The 22168-nt window shown below is 43.0% G+C and overlaps 1 protein-coding gene across 1 annotated transcript in view; it reads right to left on the bottom strand.

Annotated features, from left to right (window-relative positions):
• Nucleotides 1-22168, bottom strand: part of LOC137437105 (neuronal cell adhesion molecule-like) — a 361237-nt gene that overhangs the window by 319522 nt on the left and 19547 nt on the right. The window contains exon 2 of the mRNA XM_078786852.1: nt 1996-2074. The gene's annotated coding sequence lies outside the window, so the exon portion shown is untranslated. The remainder of the gene's footprint in view (nt 1-1995; nt 2075-22168) is intronic.

The following is a 22168-nucleotide window of genomic DNA, read 5'->3' as shown; positions in this document are numbered from 1 at the left end:
TTTTGTAGTGGCTACGGTGTGCAAGATGAACCCAAAAGGCTTTGCGGTGGCTACGGTGTGCAAGATGAACCCAAAAGGCTTTGCGGTGGCTACGGTGTGCAAGATGAACCCAAAAGGCTTTGTAGTGGCTACGGTGTGCAAGATGAACCCAAAAGGTTTTGTAGTGGCTACGGTGTGCAAGATGAACCCAAAAGGTTTTGTAGTGGCTACGGTGTGCAAGATGAACCCAAAAGGCTTTGCAGTGGCTGCGGTGTGCAAGATGACCCCAAAAGGTTTTGCAGTGGCTCCGGTGTGCAAGATGAACCCAAAAGGCTTTGCAGTGGCTACGGTGTGCAAGATGAACCCAAAAGGCTTTGCGGTGGCTACGGTGTGCAAGATGAACCCAAAAGGCTTTGCAGTGGCTACGGTGTGCAAGATGAACCCAAAAGGCTTTGCAGTGGCTACGGTGTGCAAGATGAACCCAAAAGGCTTTGCAGTGGCTACGGTGTGCAAGATGAACCCAAAAGGCTTTGCAGTGGCTGCGGTGTGCAAGATGAACCCAAAAGGCTTTGCGGTGGCTACGGTGTGCAAGATGAACCCAAAAGGCTTTGCGGTGGCTACGGTGTGCAAGATGAACCCAAAAGCCTTTGCAGTGGCTACGGTGTGCAAGATGAACCCAAAAGGCTTTGCAGTGGCTGCGGTGTGCAAGATGAACCCAAAAGGCTTTGCAGTGGCTACGGTGTGCAAGATGAACCCAAAAGGCTTTGCGGTGGCTCCGGTGTGCAAGATGAACCCAAAAGGCTTTGCGGTGGCTACGGTGTGCAAGATGAACCCAAAAGGCTTTGCGGTGGCTACGGTGTGCAAGATGAACCCAAAAGGCTTTGCAGTGGCTACGGTGTGCAAGATGAACCCAAAAGGCTTTGCAGTGGCTCCGGTGTGCAAGATGAACCCAAAAGGCTTTGCGGTGGCTACGGTGTGCAAGATGAACCCAAAAGGCTTTGCGGTGGCTATGGTGTGCAAGATGAACCCAAAAGGCTTTGCGGTGGCTACGGTGTGCAAGATGAACCCAAAAGGCTTTGCAGTGGCTACGGTGTGCAAGATGAACCCAAAAGGCTTTGCAGTGGCTCCGGTGTGCAAGATGAACCCAAAAGGCTTTGCAGTGGCTCCGGTGTGCAAGATGAACCCAAAAGGCTTTGCGGTGGCTACGGTGTGCAAGATGAACCCAAAAGGCTTTGCAGTGGCTGCGGTGTGCAAGATGAACCCAAAAGGCTTTGCAGTGGCTCCGGTGTGCAAGATGAACCCAAAAGGCTTTGCAGTGGCTGCGGTGTGCAAGATGAACCCAAAAGGCTTTGCAGTGGCTCCGGTGTGCAAGATGAACCCAAAAGGCTTTGCAGTGGCTCCGGTGTGCAAGATGAACCCAAAAGGCTTTGCAGTGGCTACGGTGTGCAAGATGAACCCAAAAGGCTTTGCAGTGGCTACGGTGTGCAAGATGAACCCAAAAGGCTTTGCGGTGGCTACGGTGTGCAAGATGAACCCAAAAGGCTTTGCAGTGGCTCCGGTGTGCAAGATGAACCCAAAAGGTTTTGCGGTGGCTACGGTGTGCAAGATGAACCCAAAAGGCTTTGCAGTGGCTACGGTGTGCAAGATGAACCCAAAAGGCTTTGCAGTGGCTCCGGTGTGCAAGATGAACCCAAAAGGTTTTGCAGTGGCTACGGTGTGCAAGATGAACCCAAAAGGCTTTGCAGTGGCTCCGGTGTGCAAGATGAACCCAAAAGGTTTTGCAGTGGCTACGGTGTGCAAGATGAACCCAAAAGGCTCTGCAGTGGCTACGGTGTGCAAGACGCCGCACAATCTTTGAAACGTTTGAACAGTTTCGCTCAAACACAGCAACACCGTCCGCACATGTGATCAGTGTAAAGCAATTCCACAAGTCCAACTCCATACTCCATGTCATCCGTGCTTGCTTATCAGATATCATGCAGAAACCAGTTATGTACACACCTGGGTGGGCCTTACCTTCGATAAAGCCAAGAAGAGATGTGACATGGACCTCGACCTCTGTGTCTTAAATCCGATCTTGGTTGTTCTGTTCACACTAATGGAAGATGGGGATAAAGCAAGAGGAAAAGGACAGAAAAAAGTGTTTTCATTCCAACCAAAAGAAAACAAAACAACAGAAGTACTGTATGCTCAGAAAGTTTACCTTTCCAATTTCCACTCCAACTGTAACTCACATTCAATCTTGTGTCCCTCAAACAGTGAAGACTCTTCTTATCTGTTTTGCTTTCTCTGTTCTGACTTACAATCTTTTTCCCCAAAAAAACACATCAAAATGCTTCCAGTGTTGGTTTTACTGTATTCCTTAAATCATCGTGTTGTGATAAACAATATGGCACCTTACTCCAAGAAAATATTTTAAAATGCAAGTCGACAAATTCATCGAACCTCGGATTTTTCTATCTTGGTAGGAAATGAATGGACAGTTAAAGGGATAAGGATCGGCCAAATGAGCTAATTTGTTACAGGCAGTACCTGTCCGTCCGTAACAAGTTCTTCTTAAGACCATTGCTAGTGTCGCAGAGGCTAACAGGTAAGTAAAGACCACCTCACTCATCCATCATTCGTGAATCATATTCACCTACTGCAGGTGGCATGGATTGTACGGATAATCAAGAGCAGATGATTTGTCCAGAGTGACAGCACTCAGAGTTCACTTTGAAATGGAAAGGGACATATCTAAGGTTCACGAGCTATTGGGAGAAGCAAAGACAGCCGGGCGACCTTGAAGGACAATGTGCTCCGCAATGCTCTACCCCCTGCTGTACATGGATTTTTGCTTCTACATTTGAATGCACCGCATAATGAATTCAGGATATTGTAGCTTTTAGGGAAGCAAACTGCCTCTTTTAGGCACTGTGGACGATCAAAATGTTTTTGCATTTTTGGAATGAGAATCTTCTTACAAAGCTGTTTGTATAAAAGATACGATCTGGCTGTTTGGACACGTGCTTAAAGACCCGCTTTTCATCCATTGGCTAATGTGCGTTGACTTGCCCTGGTCTCTCGGTCTCTGTCCAGCACCTGGCAGGCATGTCCAATGCACCAAACGCTTCGCAATGTGAGCTGAGGGAGGCCTTTGTCCTGCGATGAGGCATAGCAGGCCGCTTTACAGTTATTTTTTAAATCATATAAATACCTGATAATGAATGGGATTTTGCAAACAAACGCAACTCATTTGGCCATGGAACCGGTGTTTAGATGCAATCACAATGCTAAATGCTCTCAAATGTCATAATGATCTGAGAGAGGACAATTTAATTGTGGTTTCAGGAGTGGGATAACCTAAAATTGTTGGGGTGGCTGAGGGAGTAAGGGATGTGATTAAAGAGAGCATGACAATAAATAAATAAATAAATAAATACGTACACAGATACATAAATAATGAATAAATAAATAAATACATACATACATACATACATACATAAATAATAAATACATACATACATACATACATACATACATGTACATGTACATGTACATATACATATACATATACATATACATTCTAGCCTGGTGTTGGCTTAGCGGTTAGGGTGCTGGCTTGGGATCCTAGGATCCTGAGTTCGAATCCCGGTCGATCGCTAATTTAACACCAGGGGGGTTGACTCAGCCTGTCATCCTTCCGAGGTCGGCAAATTGAGTACCAGCTTGCTGGGATGAATGATCCTGGTGTGTACCCCGGTTTAGAATAGGTACACCGTATCCCTGCGCATCGTAAGAGGCGACCAAGGGTTGGCGTCAGGAAGGGCATCCGGTCATAAAAACATGTACATACATATACATAAATAATAAATAACTAAATAAATACATACATACATACATAAATAACAAATAAATACATACATACATAAATAAATAATAAATAACTAAATAAATACATACATAAATAATAAATAAAGAAATAAATACATACATACATAAATAATAAATAAATAAATTAATGTCCCACAAAAGATTGTAGAGAAGTCAAGCAAGAACATAAGAAACATTCTTCAGAAAAGACTGGTGGACTTTCCAACTAAAGATGACGACATCTGTACAATGTATGTCCACAAGGTAGTGAAAACATCAAATGTTTAAAGTTTAATTCAAAGCAACTGGAAAAGTATGTAGGTGAAGTCGTATCGATGGAAGCAAAGAAATAGGTAACAGGTGATGATTACACCGCGGTTGTTTCCAACAAGACCTTGTGTGTTTATCGTGGAAAATATCAATCTTATATTGACGTCTCATTTCAGTCTCGTCAGGAAAAGAAACATGCAGGAAAAATAATAATTAAAAACTATTGTCGCTCCTCGAGGAATTAATTTGATTAATCAGCGGGGAAAGGAATGAGTTAACACATGAAAATGCACCTGACACGCAAACCCAGGTTGGGTTTGGATTTTTCAATCCATGAGTCAAAATTAGCAAGAAGCGCAGAATCTTTGAATAATTTGCATTTCTGACAAATAAATGAATAATTAATATTAACAATAAATATTAATTGATGAATATTAATTAATTAAATTTTCTGACAAATTTCAAATAAAATAATTTTGAATTTCAATTTTCAAATTTTAATTTTCAAATAAATTTGCATTTGCAAAATGTGCAGAAGAATTAAAAAAAAAAAAAAAAAAAACTTTCTACATCATGATTACCATACAGTAAGTCAGACAGAATGACTAAAATACATCATTTACCGACGGACTATCAGACACAGACAAGGCTCCAATTTTAGGCCATTATGTGCAGCAGTCCCAGCATTCACATGGTGAGTGGTGGCACATGGTGAGTGGTGGCACATGGTGAGTGGTGGTACATGGTGAGTGGGGGCACATGATGAGTGGCGGCACATGGTGAGTGGTGGCACATGGTGTGTGGCGGCACATGGTGAGTGGCGGCACATGGTGTGTGGCGGCACATGGCGAGTGGCGGCACATGGTGTGTGGCTGCACATGGTGAGTGGTGGCACATGGTGAGTGGTGGCACATGGTGAGTGGTGGCAAATGGTGAGCGGTGGCACATGGTGAGTGGTGGCACATGGTGAGCGGTGGCACATGGTGAGTGGCGGCACATGGTGAGTGGGGGCACATGATGAGTGGCGACACATGGTGAGTGGTGTCACATGGTGTGTGGTGGCACATGGTGAGTGGCGGCACATGGTGAGTGGTGGCACATGTTGTGTGGCGGAACCTGGTGAGTGGTGGCACATGGTGAGCGGTGGCACATGGTGAGTGGCGGCACATGGTGAGTGGGGGCACATGATGAGTGGCGACACATGGTGAGTGGTGGCACATGGTGTGTGGCGGCACATGGTGAGTGGCGGCACATGGTGAGTGGCGGCACATGTTGTGTGGCGGAACATGGTGAGTGGTGGCACATGGTGAGCGGTGGCACATGGTGAGCAGTGGCACATGGTGAATGGTGGCACGTGGTGAATGGCGGCACAAAAGCCGGCACATGGTGAGTGGTGGCACATGGTGAGCGATGGCACATGGTAAGTGGTGGCACATGCTGAGGCCAAAGTGTTCAAAGCATCTGTCTGTTGTGAAATTATTCTCAACCACAACCACAACCACAACCACCATCATCAATACTTGGAAAAAGCAAAAAAAACCCCAAACATCAACCTTGGTATGGGGTCATCAAAGGCTGGCAGGATGGCCGACAGATATCGACACTGTCCACGAAGCTGTCTAGCCTGGGATTGAATACCAAGCAAGCTAGTAACTGTCATCCTGGCGTTTTAAAGATGGAGCATCAAGGTGAGTGTCCTCCATCGGATCGACATTAAACGTGTGTCCGGTCCCCTCTGCGAACATTAACTGTTGGCGTTAAAGATCCCATGGTGCCTTTTCCAATATGTATGTATGTGTGTGTGTGTGTCTGTGTGTCTGTGCGTGTGTGTGTGTGAATATATATATATATATATATATATATATATATATATATATATATATATATATATATATATATATATATATATATATATAGATATATATATATATATATATATATATATATATATATATATATATATATATACAGACTTGGCATTTAATATGGAATATTTTTTTGTGGGGGTGAACTTACTTTTCAAGATGTCTTAGAACCAAAAGTTCATTGGAATTATGTTGAAATTATTGTACACCGCTCCTTTCCTATGCCATCTCCAGGCATTGCAAATCGTCATTGCTGGGCACCGAAGGGGGCTCGGCAGTGACGCACGCTGAAAGAGAGTACTCAGTTTTCACTCTGGTTTCTTGTTGTACACCGCTCCTTTCCTATGCCATCTCCAGGCATTGCAAATCGTCATTGCCGGGCACCAAAGGGGGCTCGGCAGTGACGCACGCTGAAAGAGAGTACTCAGTTTTCACTCTGGTTTCTTGTTGTACACCGCACCTTTCCTATGCCATCTCCAGGCATTGCAAATCGTCATTGCTGGGCACCGAAGGGGGCTCGGCAGTGACGCACGCTGAAAGAGAGTACTCAGTTTTCACTCTGGTTGTTTTCTTGTTTTCTTTCTTTCTTGGTTGTCCGGACGATATCTCAGCCATCCTTTGAGCTAGGAAGCTGAAATTTCGGCACAGTAGTGAGCAAGTCCTTTGTCAAATACGGTATTTTTTGTTTTTTGAATAATCAATTAATTGAGGAGTTATTTAATTATTAGCGTTTAATTAAGTACTTATTTAATTAATTAAATTTCATTTATCTTCTGACCATTATTAACTCAGGCACCTTTTGAGTTAGGAAGCTGATATTTGGACATGCCAATGACCAGGTGATTTGGCTGCAAAGGATATTTTTGATTTATTAATTAATCAATTAATCGATTAATTATTTAATTATTCGATTAATGACAAAAAAAATTTTTTTTTTTAAGTTACAGATTCTGATGAAATAGTGGTAGTTTATGTGTTCTCTGACCAAATTGATTAATAATTTAATTTTTTTATGATTATTATTTATTTATTTTCATTATTAATCATTTATTTATTTTCTTTCTCATTTGGCCAATATCTCAGGCACCTTTTGAGCTGGGAAGCTAATATTTGGACATGAGTGACCAAGTGATGTGGCTATCAAGGATATTTTTGATTTATTGATTAATCATTTCATCTATTAAGTATTTATTGATTAATCGATTAATTATTTATTGAGTAATCAATTAATTATTTAATTTTTTATAAATGACTTATTTAATTAAATTTCTAAAAGATACATCTTCGGATGAAGCACTACTGGTTTAGTTATGCGATTAGCCAATTGATTATGAAAATATTTTGTGATAATCTTTTATTGATTTTAATTATACAATTAATCAATCAATTAGTGTACACCTCTCCCTCCCAATGCAGCCTCAATGAGCTGCACTGCGGTATTGCCGGGCGCCGGAGGCGCCCCGGCAATGCCGCGCTGCAGCATATTTAATTATTTGGCATGGGGCGGTGTACTTTGAATGTATGTGTACTTGTTTGTTTGTTTGTTTTCTTTCTTGGTTGTCCGGGCGATATCTCAGCCATCCTTTGAGCTAGGAAGCTGAAATTTTGGCACAATAGTGAGAAAGTCCTTTGTCAAAAACGGTATTTTTTTTTTTTTGATTAATCAATAAATTGAGGAGTTATTTAATTATTAGCGATTAATTAAGTACTTATTTAATTAATTAAATTTCCTTTCTCTTCTGACCATTAACTCAGGCACCTTTTGAGTTAGGAAGCTGATATTTGGACATGCCAATGACCAGGTGATTTGGCTGCAAATGATATTTTTGATTTATTAATTAATCAATTAATCGATTAATTATTTAATTATTCGATTAATGACAAAAAAATTTTTTTTTTTTAAAGTTACAGATTCTGATGAAATAGTGGTAGTTTATGTGTTCTCTGACCAAATTGATTAATAATTTAATTTTTTTATGATTATTATTTATTTATATTCATTATTAATCATTAATTTATTTTCTTTCTCATTTGGCCAATATCTCAGGCACCTTTTGAGCTGGGAAGCTAATATTTGGACATGAGTGACCAAGTGATGTGGCTATCAAGGATATTTTTGATTTATTGATTAATCATTTCATCTATTAATTATTTATTGATTAATCGATTAATTATTTATTGAGTAATCAATGAATTTTTTATAAATGACTTATTTAATTAAATTTCTAAAAGATACATCTTCGGATGAAGCACCAGTGGTTTAGTTATGCGATTAGCCAATTGATTATGAAAATATTTTGTGATAATCTTTTATTGATTTTAATTATACAATTAATCAATCAATTAGTGTACACCTCTCCCTCCCAATGCAGCCTCAATGAGCTGCACTGCGGTATTGCCGGGCGCCAGAGGCGCCCCGGCAATGCCGCGCTGCAGCATATTTAATTATTTGGCATGGGGCGGTGTACTTTGAATGTATGTGTACTTGTTGTACACCGCTCCTTTCCTATGCCATCTCCAGGCATTGCAAATCGTCATTGCCGGGCACCAAAGGGGGCTCGGCAGTGACGCACGCTGAAAGAGAGTACTCAGTTTTCACTCTGGTTTCTTGTTTTCTTTCTTGGTTGTCCGGACGATATCTCAGCCATCCTTTGAGCTAGGAAGCTGAAATTTCGGCACAGTAGTGAGCAAGTCCTTTGTCAAATACGGTATTTTTTGTTTTTTGAATAATCAATTAATTGAGGAGTTATTTAATTATTAGCGTTTAATTAAGTACTTATTTAATTAATTAAATTTCATTTATCTTCTGACCATTATTAACTCAGGCACCTTTTGAGTTAGGAAGCTGATATTTGGACATGCCAATGACCAGGTGATTTGGCTGCAAAGGATATTTTTGATTTATTAATTAATCAATTAATCGATTAATTATTTAATTATTCGATTAATGACAAAAAAATTTTTTTTTTTTAAGTTACAGATTCTGATGAAATAGTGGTAGTTTATGTGTTCTCTGACCAAATTGATTAATAATTTAATTTTTTTATGATTATTATTTATTTATTTTCATTATTAATCATTTATTTATTTTCTTTCTCATTTGGCCAATATCTCAGGCACCTTTTGAGCTGGGAAGCTAATATTTGGACATGAGTGACCAAGTGATGTGGCTATCAAGGATATTTTTGATTTATTGATTAATCATTTCATCTATTAAGTATTTATTGATTAATCGATTAATTATTTATTGAGTAATCAATTAATTATTTAATTTTTTATAAATGACTTATTTAATTAAATTTCTAAAAGATACATCTTCGGATGAAGCACTACTGGTTTAGTTATGCGATTAGCCAATTGATTATGAAAATATTTTGTGATAATCTTTTATTGATTTTAATTATACAATTAATCAATCAATTAGTGTACACCTCTCCCTCCCAATGCAGCCTCAATGAGCTGCACTGCGGTATTGCCGGGCGCCGGAGGCGCCCCGGCAATGCCGCGCTGCAGCATATTTAATTATTTGGCATGGGGCGGTGTACTTTGAATGTATGTGTACTTGTTTGTTTTCTTGTTTGTTTGTTTGTTTGTTTTTTTTCTTGGTTGTCCGGGCGATATCTCAGCCATCCTTTGAGCTAGGAAGCTGAAATTTTGGCACAATAGTGAGAAAGTCCTTTGTCAAAAACGGTATTTTTTTTTTTTTGATTAATCAATAAATTAAGGAGTTATTTAATTATTAGCGATTAATTAAGTTCTTATTTAATTAATTAAATTTCCTTTCTCTTCTGACCATTAACTCAGGCACCTTTTGAGTTAGGAAGCTGATATTTGGACATGCCAATGACCAGGTGATTTGGCTGCAAATGATATTTTTGATTTATTAATTAATCAATTAATCGATTAATTATTTAATTATTCGATTAATGACAAAAAAATTTTTTTTTTTTAAAGTTACAGATTCTGATGAAATAGTGGTAGTTTATGTGTTCTCTGACCAAATTGATTAATAATTTAATTTTTTTATGATTATTATTTATTTATATTCATTATTAATCATTTATTTATTTTCTTTCTCATTTGGCCAATATCTCAGGCACCTTTTGAGCTGGGAAGCTAATATTTGGACATGAGTGACCAAGTGATGTGGCTATCAAGGATATTTTTGATTTATTGATTAATCATTTCATCTATTAATTATTTATTGATTAATCGATTAATTATTTATTGAGTAATCAATGAATTTTTTATAAATGACTTATTTAATTAAATTTCTAAAAGATACATCTTCGGATGAAGCACCAGTGGTTTAGTTATGCGATTAGCCAATTGATTATGAAAATATTTTGTGATAATCTTTTATTGATTTTAATTATACAATTAATCAATCAATTAGTGTACACCTCTCCCTCCCAATGCAGCCTCAATGAGCTGCACTGCGGTATTGCCGGGCGCCGGAGGCGCCCCGGCAATGCCGCGCTGCAGCATATTTAATTATTTGGCATGGGGCGGTGTACTTTGAATGTATGTGTACTTGTTCTAGATTTTGTTAATGTGACCTTTAAAAGAAACAAAAACCACATTTGACATTTCGAAACAAATAAATTGATCCTTGAAAGTGATGTAAACTGATATCGAACTCAATTCATGGACAGTACTGTGTTAAACTTTTGTACGTTTTCCAGAAGTATCTCTGTATTTTGCACATTAGCCAATTTTTTTTTTTAACAAAAACAAAAGTTAAATTACGACTGGGATTACGGACAGTAAAATTACAGTTCAGTACTTCGTGTAACCCCCACGAGCATTCAGGAGAGCACGTACACGTTGAGGCATGCTGTTCACGAGATTTGCCAAGGTTTGGACAGGAATCGCTTGCCATGCAGTGACAATAGCCTGCTGCAATTCACGCACAGAGGTTGGCTGCTGGTCCAAGTGGTCGATTTGACACATTCTGCCCACAAGTTCTCTATCGGATTCATATCCGGGGACATGGCAGGCCACTCCATATGCTCCACACCACGGTCAGCAAGAAAGTGTTGGATCATGCGAGCACGATGAGGCCGTGCATTGTCATCTTGGAAGACAAAGTTTCCTCGAAAGGCTGCACGAGCAAATGGAAGCAATGTTTCTTCCAGAATGGCTCTGTACTTGAACTGGTTCAGGCTTCCATTCAGAACAACCAGGTCAGTTTTGCCCCCTACATGAAAAGCAGCCCAAATGGTCACCCCACCACCTCCAGCCTGGACTCTTGGCACTATACAATCTTTGTTGTAGGCTTCATGCACTTGTCTGCGCACTCGGACATGGCCATCTTGACGATAGACCAGAAATCTAGACTCGTCACTGAAGATCACGTGATTCCAGTGTCCTGGCTGCCATTGACGGTGCTCTCTGGCCCACTGCAATCAGTGCTGGCGGTGTTGCCTGGTCAGGCGTGGCTTTCTCAGGGGACGCCTGGCACGATAGCCTGCTTGAACCAGTCGTTGGTTGACTAGCCTTCTGGATACAGGCACATTTGTCAGTTGCTGCCACTCGGCCCTCAGCCGATTAGCTGACTTGGTACGGCCAGTGCGAACTAACTGGTGCAGCTGGCGATCATCCCTCCTTGTGGTTCCGCGGGGACGTCCTCGCTTCGGTATTGGAGTAGGGACACCCCTCTGAGCATTTTGTTTCAGGATCTTTGACACCTGACCTTGAGTGATGCCGTACTGACGAGCAATAGCACGCTCTTTCATGCCGTAATTTCGTAAACCCACCACTCCATGACAAACAGCATTGTCGAGTTGACGGACCATCTCCAGAGGAAGCGGCAATAACTTTTGGAGACGTGCAGCAGTTGTTTTCCACTAATACAGAACGCAACAACCCTTGTATACCCGACTGTGAAGCCAATCGTCAAATGCACCTGTCCGTACATTTTGCCACGCCACCTGTGATATAATCCTGTTGTTGACTTCTTGCTGTGACAGACAATCAGTGACATGGTTCTTTTAACAAATAAATCACCAAAGTGTAAAAGAAACTCAACAGATTGATAGACTGAGTTAAGAAAGTAAACCCAAGTCAAGAAAAAATATATATTACATATTAAATGCCAAGTCTGTATATATATATATATATATATATATATATATATATATATATATATATATATATATATATATATATATATATATATATATATATATATATATATATATATATATATATATACACATATATATATATATATATATATATATATATATATACACATATATATATATATATATATATATATATATATCTATATATATATATATATACATATATAATATGTTGGAACCCATCTGTGGATCGGTCCCATCGGCCGATGGGTCTAACCCATCTGTGGATGCACGAGAAATGACAATGCAGACCCATCGGCCGATGGGTCTGCGCCATCTGCGGATGTGTTGTTCACCTTGAAGGAATGTGTTGACAGAATGGTGCTCTTCAATCAGGTACACAGTCATTGGAATTACATGTGGTAGGAATTTAACAGAGATGATTTTTAACACAAACAATACAATACGTTAAACAGAATTTACGGATACAATTACGGATACAATTTACGGAATACGGATACAATACGTCAAACAGAATTTAACAGAGATGAATTATGATGCATACACATTCCTTCAAGGTGAACAACACATCCGCAGATGGCGCAGACCCATCGGCCGATGGGTCTGAATTGTCATTTCTCGTGCATCCACACATGGGTCAGACCCATCGGCCGATGGGACCGATCCACAGATGGGTTCCAACATATATATATATATATATATATATATATATATATATATATATATATATATATATATATATATATATATATATATATATATATATATATATACACAGACTTGGCATTTAATATGGAATTTTTTTTTTCTTGACTTGGGTTTACTTTCTGAACTCAGTATATCAATCTGGTGAGTTTCTTTTACGCTTCGGTGATTTCTTTGTTAAAAGAACCATGTCACTGATTGTCTGTCACAGCAAGAAGTCAATAACAGGATTATATCACAGGTGGCGTGACAAAATGGACGGACAGGTACATTTGACGATTGGCTTCACAATCGGGTATATAAGGGTTGTTGCATTCTGTATTAGTGGAAGACAACTGCTGCACATCCACAAAAGTTATTGCTGCTTCCTCTGGAGATGGTCCGTCAACTCAACAATGCTGTTTGTCATGGAGTGGTGGCTTTACGAAATTCCGGCATGAAACAGCATGCTATTGTTCAGCAGTATGGCATCACTCAAGGTCAGGTGTCAAAGATCCTGAAACGAAATGCTCAGAGTGGTGTCCCTACTCCCATACCGAGGCCAGGACATCCCCGCAGAACCACAAGGAGGGATGATCGCCAGCTGCACCGGTTAGTCCGCAATGTTCGTACCAAGTCAGCTAATCGGCTTAGGGCTGAGTGGCAGCAACTTACAAATGTGCCTGTATCCAGAAGGCTAGTCAACCAACGACTGGTTCAAGCAGGCTATCGTGCCAAGCGTCCCCTGAGAAAGCCATGCCTGACAAGACAACACCACCAGCGCCGATTGCAGTGGGCCAGAGAGCACCGTCAATGGCAGCCAGGACACTGGAATCACGTGATCTTCAGTGACGAGTCTAGATTTCTGGTCTATCGTCAAGATGGCCATGTCCGAGTGCGCAGACAAGAGCATGAAGCCTGCAATGAAGATTGTATAGTGCCAAGAGTCCAAGCTGGAGGTGGTGAGGTGACCGTTTGGGCTGCTTTTCATGCAGGTGGCGAAACTGACCTGGTTGTTCTGAATGGAAACCTGAACCAGTTCAAGTACAGGGCCATTCTGGAAGAAACATTGCTTCCATTTGTTCGTGCAGCCTTTCGAGGAAACTTTCTCTTCCAAGATGACAATGCACGGCCTCATCGTGCTCGTATGATCCAACACTTTCTTGCTGACCGTGGTGGAGAGCATATGGAGTGGCCTGCCATGTCCCCGGATATGAATCCGATAGAGAACTTGTGGGCAGAATTAACGCGTCAAATCGACCACTTGGACCAGCAGCCTGCCTCTGTGCGTGAATTGCAGCAGGCTATTGTCACTGCATGGCAAGCGATTCCTGTCCAAACCTTGGCAAATCTCGTGAACAGCATGCCTCAATGTGCACGTGCTCTCCTGAATGCTCGTGGGGGTTACACGAAGTACTGAACTGTAATTTTACTGTCCGTAATCCCAGTCGTAATTTAACTTTTTTTTTGTTAAAATTTTTTTTGGCTAATGTGCAAAATAAAGAGATACTTCTGGAAAACGTACAGAAGTTTAACACAGTGCTGTCCATGAATTGAGTTCGATATCAGTTTACATCACTTTCAAGGATCAATTTATTTGCTTCGAAATGTCAAATGTGGTTTTTCTTTCTTTTAAAGGTCACATTAACAAAATCTAGAATAATTTCAACATAATTCCAATTAACTTTTGGTTCTAAGTCATCTTGAAAAGTAAGTTCACCCCCACAAAAAAAAAAAATCCTTATTAAATGCCGGCTGTATATATATATATATATATATGTGTGTGTGTGTGTGTGTGTGTGTGTGTGTGTGTGTGTGTGTGTGTGTGTGTGTGTGTGTGTGTGTGTGTGTGTGTGTGTGTGTGCCTTCCTGGCATAATGTTGAAACTTTTATATTTTTATCGACTTATGTATTACTTTTTGGGGGGCTCTTCCGTAAAGTTGTCTCAAAGACAATTATTTGGCAAAGGGTATTGACCATATTTGTTGCATGGGGAAATGGAACATCAGCCTTCACAAGATTCTGTACGCATCATATTCTGTAGATTTGCATTTGCTTAAATTCATTCAAAAGTTGGAATGTGATGACAGTGTCACAAAAATGGGAGCCAAGTCCATTACCAATGAATGGCAAGATCTTTCCCTTTTTTAAAAGACCAACTAAAAAACTTGGAGGCATGTTCATCCTGATTACACCATGTTTGATCTTCAATGCTAAAAGTCAGTCGGCCCATTTTTGATCACACTATTCAGAATAATGAGTCACATGCTGCTTTCAGCAATTTCTCAATTTCCATATTGCAATGAAGGCCCTCAGATGAGCATCAGTGGAAGCCAACCAACAATTTTCCAACAACACAACCATCGGTGCACTGTTGGAATCTGGTCTACAAGCTGAACTATGTGCGGCCTGTTTGTCGTCGCCCTGTGGAAGCATCAGGAATGGCCTGGCAGGGGTTTACATTCATTGGGGCCTGTCATTCCAGAGCATAGGAACCGGTAGCCACATCAACGGTAGGGCAGCAGCTGTGCTCGTCTGGCACTCTGCCGTAAGGCCAAGTGGCCCATTGAGGATGGTGATGCAGGAAGGGATGGATCAAGAGAAGACTCTTTACCTTCAGATAGCAAGTTCACCTGCGATGTTCTGCTGTGCAAAGTATCCATATAGAAATTTCAAAATAAACAAAGGAAAACTCAGCAAAATGTAAATGTTATGTTCAGTCACCATTGGTTGTTGTGCAGAACAATGTTGAGCTAGTTTCCATCATTGAAGATTTATAATAAGTCCAATTCAGTGATAAGAAGAGTTAGTACTGGAAAAACAATGAAATTAAATGCAAAGAAGTAAGAAACCAAAAAATAACAAAAGAATATTTTATGAACACGAAGGGTTTGTTTCTATTTTTACTCTCACCAGCGGAGAAGTTATTGCGTTCGAGTCCGTTTGTGTGTTTGTCTGCACAGAATAAATATGATTTTCTCTGCAACCGTTGATCCGATTGACAGGATATTTTCACCACAGGTGCAACTCCACCTGCAGAATTTCTTAACGATAATTATGACGTCATAGGTCACATGGTATGGGCTCCATCTTGGAAAACTGAAAAACTTTGCACTTCTGTATCTCCGAAAGCGCTGAATAGGAAAAATTGAGACATGGCTCATTGTAAAGAACTCGCCATGGGGAATAACATATGGTAATGATGATGTGTATGTGACTCCATTATGACGTCATAATTCGACATGTACAAAACTTCATCCTATCAAGATGAAATTTCTTGAGCACCTTGTCGGCATAAACTGGTGGAGAAAAGAAATAATGATGACGTCATCGGTCACGTGGTTTGGCCACCATATTGGAAAAATCGAAAGAAATTGCACCTCTATATCTCCGAAAGTGCTGAATAGTAAAAATTGAGACATGGCTCATTGTAAAGAACTCTCCATGGGGAATAAAATATATTAATGATGATGTCATAGGTGCCTCCATAATGACGTCATAATTCGACAAGTACAAAACTTCTTCCTGTCAAGATGAAATTTATTGAGCGTCATCCAGGGATAAATTGGTGGAGAGAAAAAAATATGACGTCATCAGCCGCCACATTTGTTTTAACACAAAAGCCTTAAAAAAACACTAAAAACACGTCCTGGCGAGTGTCTGCAATCTCTGATTGCTCTTTGTTGTTTTATGTTTTCAACTTTAAAGAGAAATGAGTGGAACCAAAAAATGACTCAATCTACTGTCTCATGGATCACTTGTTCATCTGGTAACATTCATTGTTCATTCATTCATTCATTCATTCATTCTTTGTTCATTGTTCATTGTGGTTCATTTCAGGTTAGCCTAATATATAGAGAGTTTCATGAGCCACAAGCTGTCCTGCCTCAGATCAATCACTGAGGATGTCAGATCAGGTGAAAATATGATTGTTCTGGCTTTGAGTGAGTGGAGAAATGCGCAATAGTGCACATTCTCCTTCAAAGTGAATATAAGACCGGCTGTATTATCGGACAGTCATTGGTGCGACAGTGAGAATCAATGAAAAGTGAAAGAAGAAGAAATTTTTTTTTTACTTACAAGTGCACAGACATTACATACATACATATACAGTATATATATATACAGTATATATATATATATATATATATATATATATATATATATATATATATATATATATATATATATATATATATTGTTGCGAATATGGAATTTGGCCTCCATATCCGCTTGTAAATATTCCCCTATTTCCCCAATACTCCCCGACTATCCCCAATCCCCCATTCCCTAGTCCCATTGTCTGTAAACAACAATCAGTAGAGCCGACCTTCCCCTTTTTCCCCCATTAAATGTCGTGCCCAGGTCCACCGCATCACACGTAGACAACTTTCGGACATCTTGCTAGTTATTCTTAGTCTATGTCAGTTAAGGACTCGTTTCCATTAATTATGACTCTTCGTTGCACCAGAATGTGATTATATGGCACCAGTAGTGAGTTTAGGACCTTTCCCATACCTCCTCCCATCTTCTTCCCCAAACAACAACAACAACAACAGAGGGGCACGGCGCTGCACGGGGGGGAGTGTGCGTCCTGACACCGGCTCGGTTAGCCGCCATTGACAATGCGCTCCAGACCATGCGCTCCACGGGGTTACCACAAAGGGGCTGGCTGTCAGCTCCTCGTCAAGGGCGGAGCCTGGTAAACCCCCCGCACGCACCCAATGAGAAGCAACGTGCCGATTCCACGAGGCGGAGCTAACGAGCCGAGGGCGTGTCACTCCCCGCCGGATATACGCGGCCACGTAGCGGACGTGACGTCAGATGCGCCTGAACTACGGAGAGCAGAGGAAGCCACCGCCACCCCCAGCGCGACGATACCTCCCCGCATCTTTGGACCGGACCGAACCGGGTCGATTCTGCCCTGAGCCCAGGTGCACCTGGAGCCATCGATACCCGCTTTCCTGCTATCAATCCCCGTGTGAGTCAGCCTTGTCCCGTTTGCCTGTCGTCTGTTGGGGTTAATATAAGGTTGTGTCTAAGTGCCCACCTTTCTGTGCTGTACCTCTCGTCCCTGTAATCTGACCTTCCGCACGAATATAATCTCCTCCGGAGGTCTTGAGAACCGTATCCCTGGTGTCGTCATTTTAATCCCAGCCGTGTGTCTGTTCCTTCATTGACCTAGCATCGCGCGACTAGTCAACGTTCGGGTATAATATCGAGTATAATCTTGTGCAGACGTGGTCATCCCAAAACCGCTCGGTGAATAACATCCAAGCCACGTCGGTAACAATTGGTGTCGAGGAGTGGAATTCGAACCCGGGACTAAATTTATTAGGCCCAAATTTGTAACAGTTAGAATCGATTCGGAGCGCGTTTCCCGCGCGAAATTATAACGGCCGAAATTTGAATTTGTTTTACGAAAAAAAAAAAAAAAAACCGAATTTTGAAAGTCGCGCTATGGCGGATCAAGACAGCTGGGGTCCGGTAGAGGAGAGAGAGGTAGGGTCGATCCAGGACCAAAATGAGGGACAGGAGGAGAGCGAAGCAGTGAGGGCGGCAGGTTCGCAAAATAGCGCCGTCACGCACGAAGAAGCGGGCGCGCAAAATGGCGCCTCGCTGATCACCGCGCCAGCGACCGTGGCAGCGCCGCCGATGGATTTGAACCTTTTTTTTATGCAAATGAAGGCCCTTATGGACAAGAATAATGAAGAAATGGTAAGCAGAATAATGATGGGAATGAGGGCTAATAGTGAGCGGTTGAGTAATAAAATGGAGGCTCAGAGTGAGCAAATCGAAGCAACAATAAACGGAATGAGGGCCGATAGGGAGGAGATGGAGCAGATGAGGGTGGCATCTGGGCAGGAGATGCAAGTGATGAGTGAGGAGGTCGGAGGAGTGCGCGAGGAGGTGAGGCACTGTAAGGAGCACATGGAGAAGGAGGTGAGAAAGGGGACTGTAAAGTTACAAGGGGGCATAGAGGTCCTGACGCAGGAGGTGGAACAGCTGACGGAGGGACAAAAAGAACTAACGGAGCAGGTTCAAAGGAACACTGCGGTATTAGGAGGGTTAAAAGTGACACAGAAAGAACTAAAAGACGACTTGATAGCGACAAAGAGGGAATGTCAGATGGTACGTGAGGGAATGACAACGAGGTTGGACGAGGTGATAGAGGTAATGGAGACGAAGGACCGGCAGGTGAGGACGCACCTGGAAACGGTCAAGGTAGCCTTAGAGGATGAGCTTGAGGAGACGTACCGGGGAATAAAAGAGGTGAAGCACAAATTAGAAGAAGTGGAAGAAGGGATGAGCGAAATTAAGAAGCGACGGAGAGGGGATAAGAAAGAGATAAAAGAGGAGATAAAAGAATTGGTCCAAAGTCTGTGTTTGGATCGTGATGATGTGCTCAGTAACCGGATGAGGGATTCGCAGGTGATGGAGGAGAAGCGAAGAGGAAGAGGACCCGGTGTAAGTGGTGACCAATATGGTCGTGCGTATGATGCGCCAGGGGATTTAATAAGCTTGGGGGTCGAGATAGACCCGGGTGTTCGTGAGAGGCCATTGGTGAAGTGTGCGACAGGTCTGGTGTGCGAAAAAGGAGGTGTGCAAGAAAGTCCGACTCTGGGGTGTGTGAGGAAAAAGTGTGTGCCAAGGAGTGAGGGTGCTGGCGAGAGTGAGTCGGTCGTAGCGCGTGTGCGAGGCAGCACATGGAAGCGCGGTGTGGTGAGTGTTACAGAGGGTGTAACGCAAGAGTGTGCGCGAGGAAGGTGTGTGACGGACAGGTGCATGGGGAAAGAGTGCGCTGTCAAAGGCAAGGAAGAATGCACACCTGTGGTGAGTGTTACAGAGGGTGTGATGGGAGAGTGTGCGCGAGGAAGGTGTGTGACGGACAGGTGCATGGGGAAAGAGTGCGCTGTCAAAGGCAAGGAAGAATGCACACCTGTGGTGAGTGTTACAGAGGGTGTGACGGGAGAGTGTGCGCGAGGAAGGTGTGTGACGGACAGGTGCATGGGGAAAGAGTGCGCTGTCAAAGGCAAGGAAGAATGCACACCTGTGGTGAGTGTTACAGAGGGTGTGACGGGAGAGTGTGCGCGAGAAAGGTGTGTGACGGGCAGGTGCACGAGGAAAGAGTGCGCTGTCAAGAGAAAGGGTGAGTGCGCTGTCAAGAATGGAGGTGAGAGTAGTGAGAGTGACAAGGAGAGTGAGTTAGCTGTGACAGGTGAGCGAGGATGTACACCTGGGATGGAAGGATGCACACCTGGAATGGTAGAGCGTGAGTGGGAATGCACGCTGGAGTTGGTGGTGAGGCACGTGGTTGGGTGTGCGAATGAGAGCACACCTGTGATTGTCACAGAGGAGGTGACCGAGGAGGGGGTGCGAAGCGGTGTTTTGGTGAGGTGTGCGACCAACGAATGTGTGCCAAAGTGTTCGGTGGTCAGGTGTGTGACCAAGGCTGTGAGTGGAATGGGTGTACCTGGGTGTGTAAGGAAAGGTACGAGGAGCATGGGCACGGCTGGATGTGTGAGCAAGGAACGGGCTGCGGGATGTAAGCATGCAGGTGAAGCATCGACGTTAGACGGGGTAAAGTTTAGAACGACTTATAGCCGAATCGGGCCCTCGGTGCGTGCTGGGCCTCGCTTTGAACGGCCGCGTCCGTGCTCCACCAGGCGGAGCGGGCGGCAGGATAGGAAGGGTCGTCATGGCGACCACTTTTTGGTGAGGCATTCCGGCAGGTCGAGATCGGGACATTGGATGGCTCCACGCCGAGGTGATGTGTGGGATCTCGGCACGGGTAAACCCCCGTCCCTGCACCGAGTACCGGACGTGTCCAGCCGCTGGCACAAAACAACCAGCATCCATTGCTTGGCTTTACGAAGCCGGGCTTTGGACAGGGATTGGCGCACCGAGAGGTATTAGTGAGTAGACTGGGTGATGAGGTTAGTGTTTTGGCCCCAAAATTAGAGAAAAATAAAATTTGATGATTGGCAAAGGATTGGCAGTAGTGATTGGCAGATGATGGGTAGTGATTGGCAAATTTTTGATTTGTTGAAATTTGATGTGCAAAATTGGTAGTGAGAGACCCCCGATGTGGTGGGATGGCATCCCTGCCACCCTTCCCATGTGGGGGCAAAGGAGCTATAGCTTATGGGGTGTATGGCAGTGAAAACTAGCCCGGGTGGGTTAGGTTATATGGATAGGGCCCTAGAAGATGACATTAGGTGACGTTAAGTTTAGTTAGTGACTGATACCTGTAGTGGGGACGCAGGTAGATTAGTGTGGATGATAATGACGTGGGAGCGTAATAGTTTAAAGGGACGACTGGGAAGCGCAAGTTTCAGAAGGGAGTAGTTAGCTGAGATGATGCCGTGTGTGTGAGGATGGAACAGGTGTGATTGCACAGGTGTGCAACTGGACAGGTGTGTGGAGCAGTGTATGAGTAGTGAGTGTGTGGATCAGCGCGAATGCGCTTGGGGAGAGAAGGGTGCAGGTGGCACCAAGTGTGAGAGCACAGGTGTGCAAGTACAGGTGTGTGGAGAGAGTTGGAGTAAGTGGTACGGAGTGGTGTGCATGGTGCGAAGGTGTGGATGGGGGAAGAGTGGACCCCTTTCACGAATACCCGGGGCGGGTAGTGTAAGTGTTAGGTAGAGGGTATAGGTAAGTTGTGGTTGGATATTGGCATCTGTGGTGCGGTTGCAGAATGGTGTTGTGAATGGGTGCATTAGTGTTGTGGAAATGGCTGGGCGTGTAGCCTGTTAGTGTGTGTAGTTGGTTGGGCACTCCACCACTGTGAAGATGTCGGCCAGGTGAGGCCGCAGGTGGGCTCTGGGAGCCGGTAGAGTTGTGGATGGGGCCCGAGGATCCGGAGGATGGACCCGGGTAGCCCAGTGCCAGAGAGGGCACCGAGTGGGGAGAGTGCCAGAGGGCCTGCCCCAGGTAGTTAGGTTAGAGTAAGGAGCAGGTAAGCTCGGAGGCAACTGCAGTGGTGGAGGTGTGCAGGTGGGTAGACCCGCTGGGAGAGGTACACGTCGCAGCCCAGAAATTGTACGAGGGCACCGGGAGATGAATCGGGGGAGTGAGACCCCAAATTGAGAAGCACCACAGTTGGCCAATGGGAATTGGTTTTTAGAACCCATAGTGTAAGAGGGCCAATGGTTTGGCCGGAGAAAGACCCCGGGTAGTGTAAAATTGTTAAAGTCACTTAGGAAATAGTTAGGATTGATGAACCTGTCGCACCATACGCAGCCACTTACCTGTGGTGATGATGATGACTCCACACCTGTGTTTTCTTTGTTTTGTTGCAGGAAATGAGATTGCTGTTGGATTTGTGAGACGCATCACGACGTGGATGAGACATTGGGGTGATTCCATCTCTCCCTCCTTAGGAGGGACTGATGATGAATTGGTGAT

The sequence above is a fragment of the Myxine glutinosa genome, chromosome 11, assembly GCF_964187855.1.
Source record: "Myxine glutinosa chromosome 11, kmMyxGlut1.1, whole genome shotgun sequence".
NCBI lineage: Eukaryota > Metazoa > Chordata > Myxini > Myxiniformes > Myxinidae > Myxine > Myxine glutinosa.
This window is presented reverse-complemented; position numbering and strand designations above follow the sequence as displayed.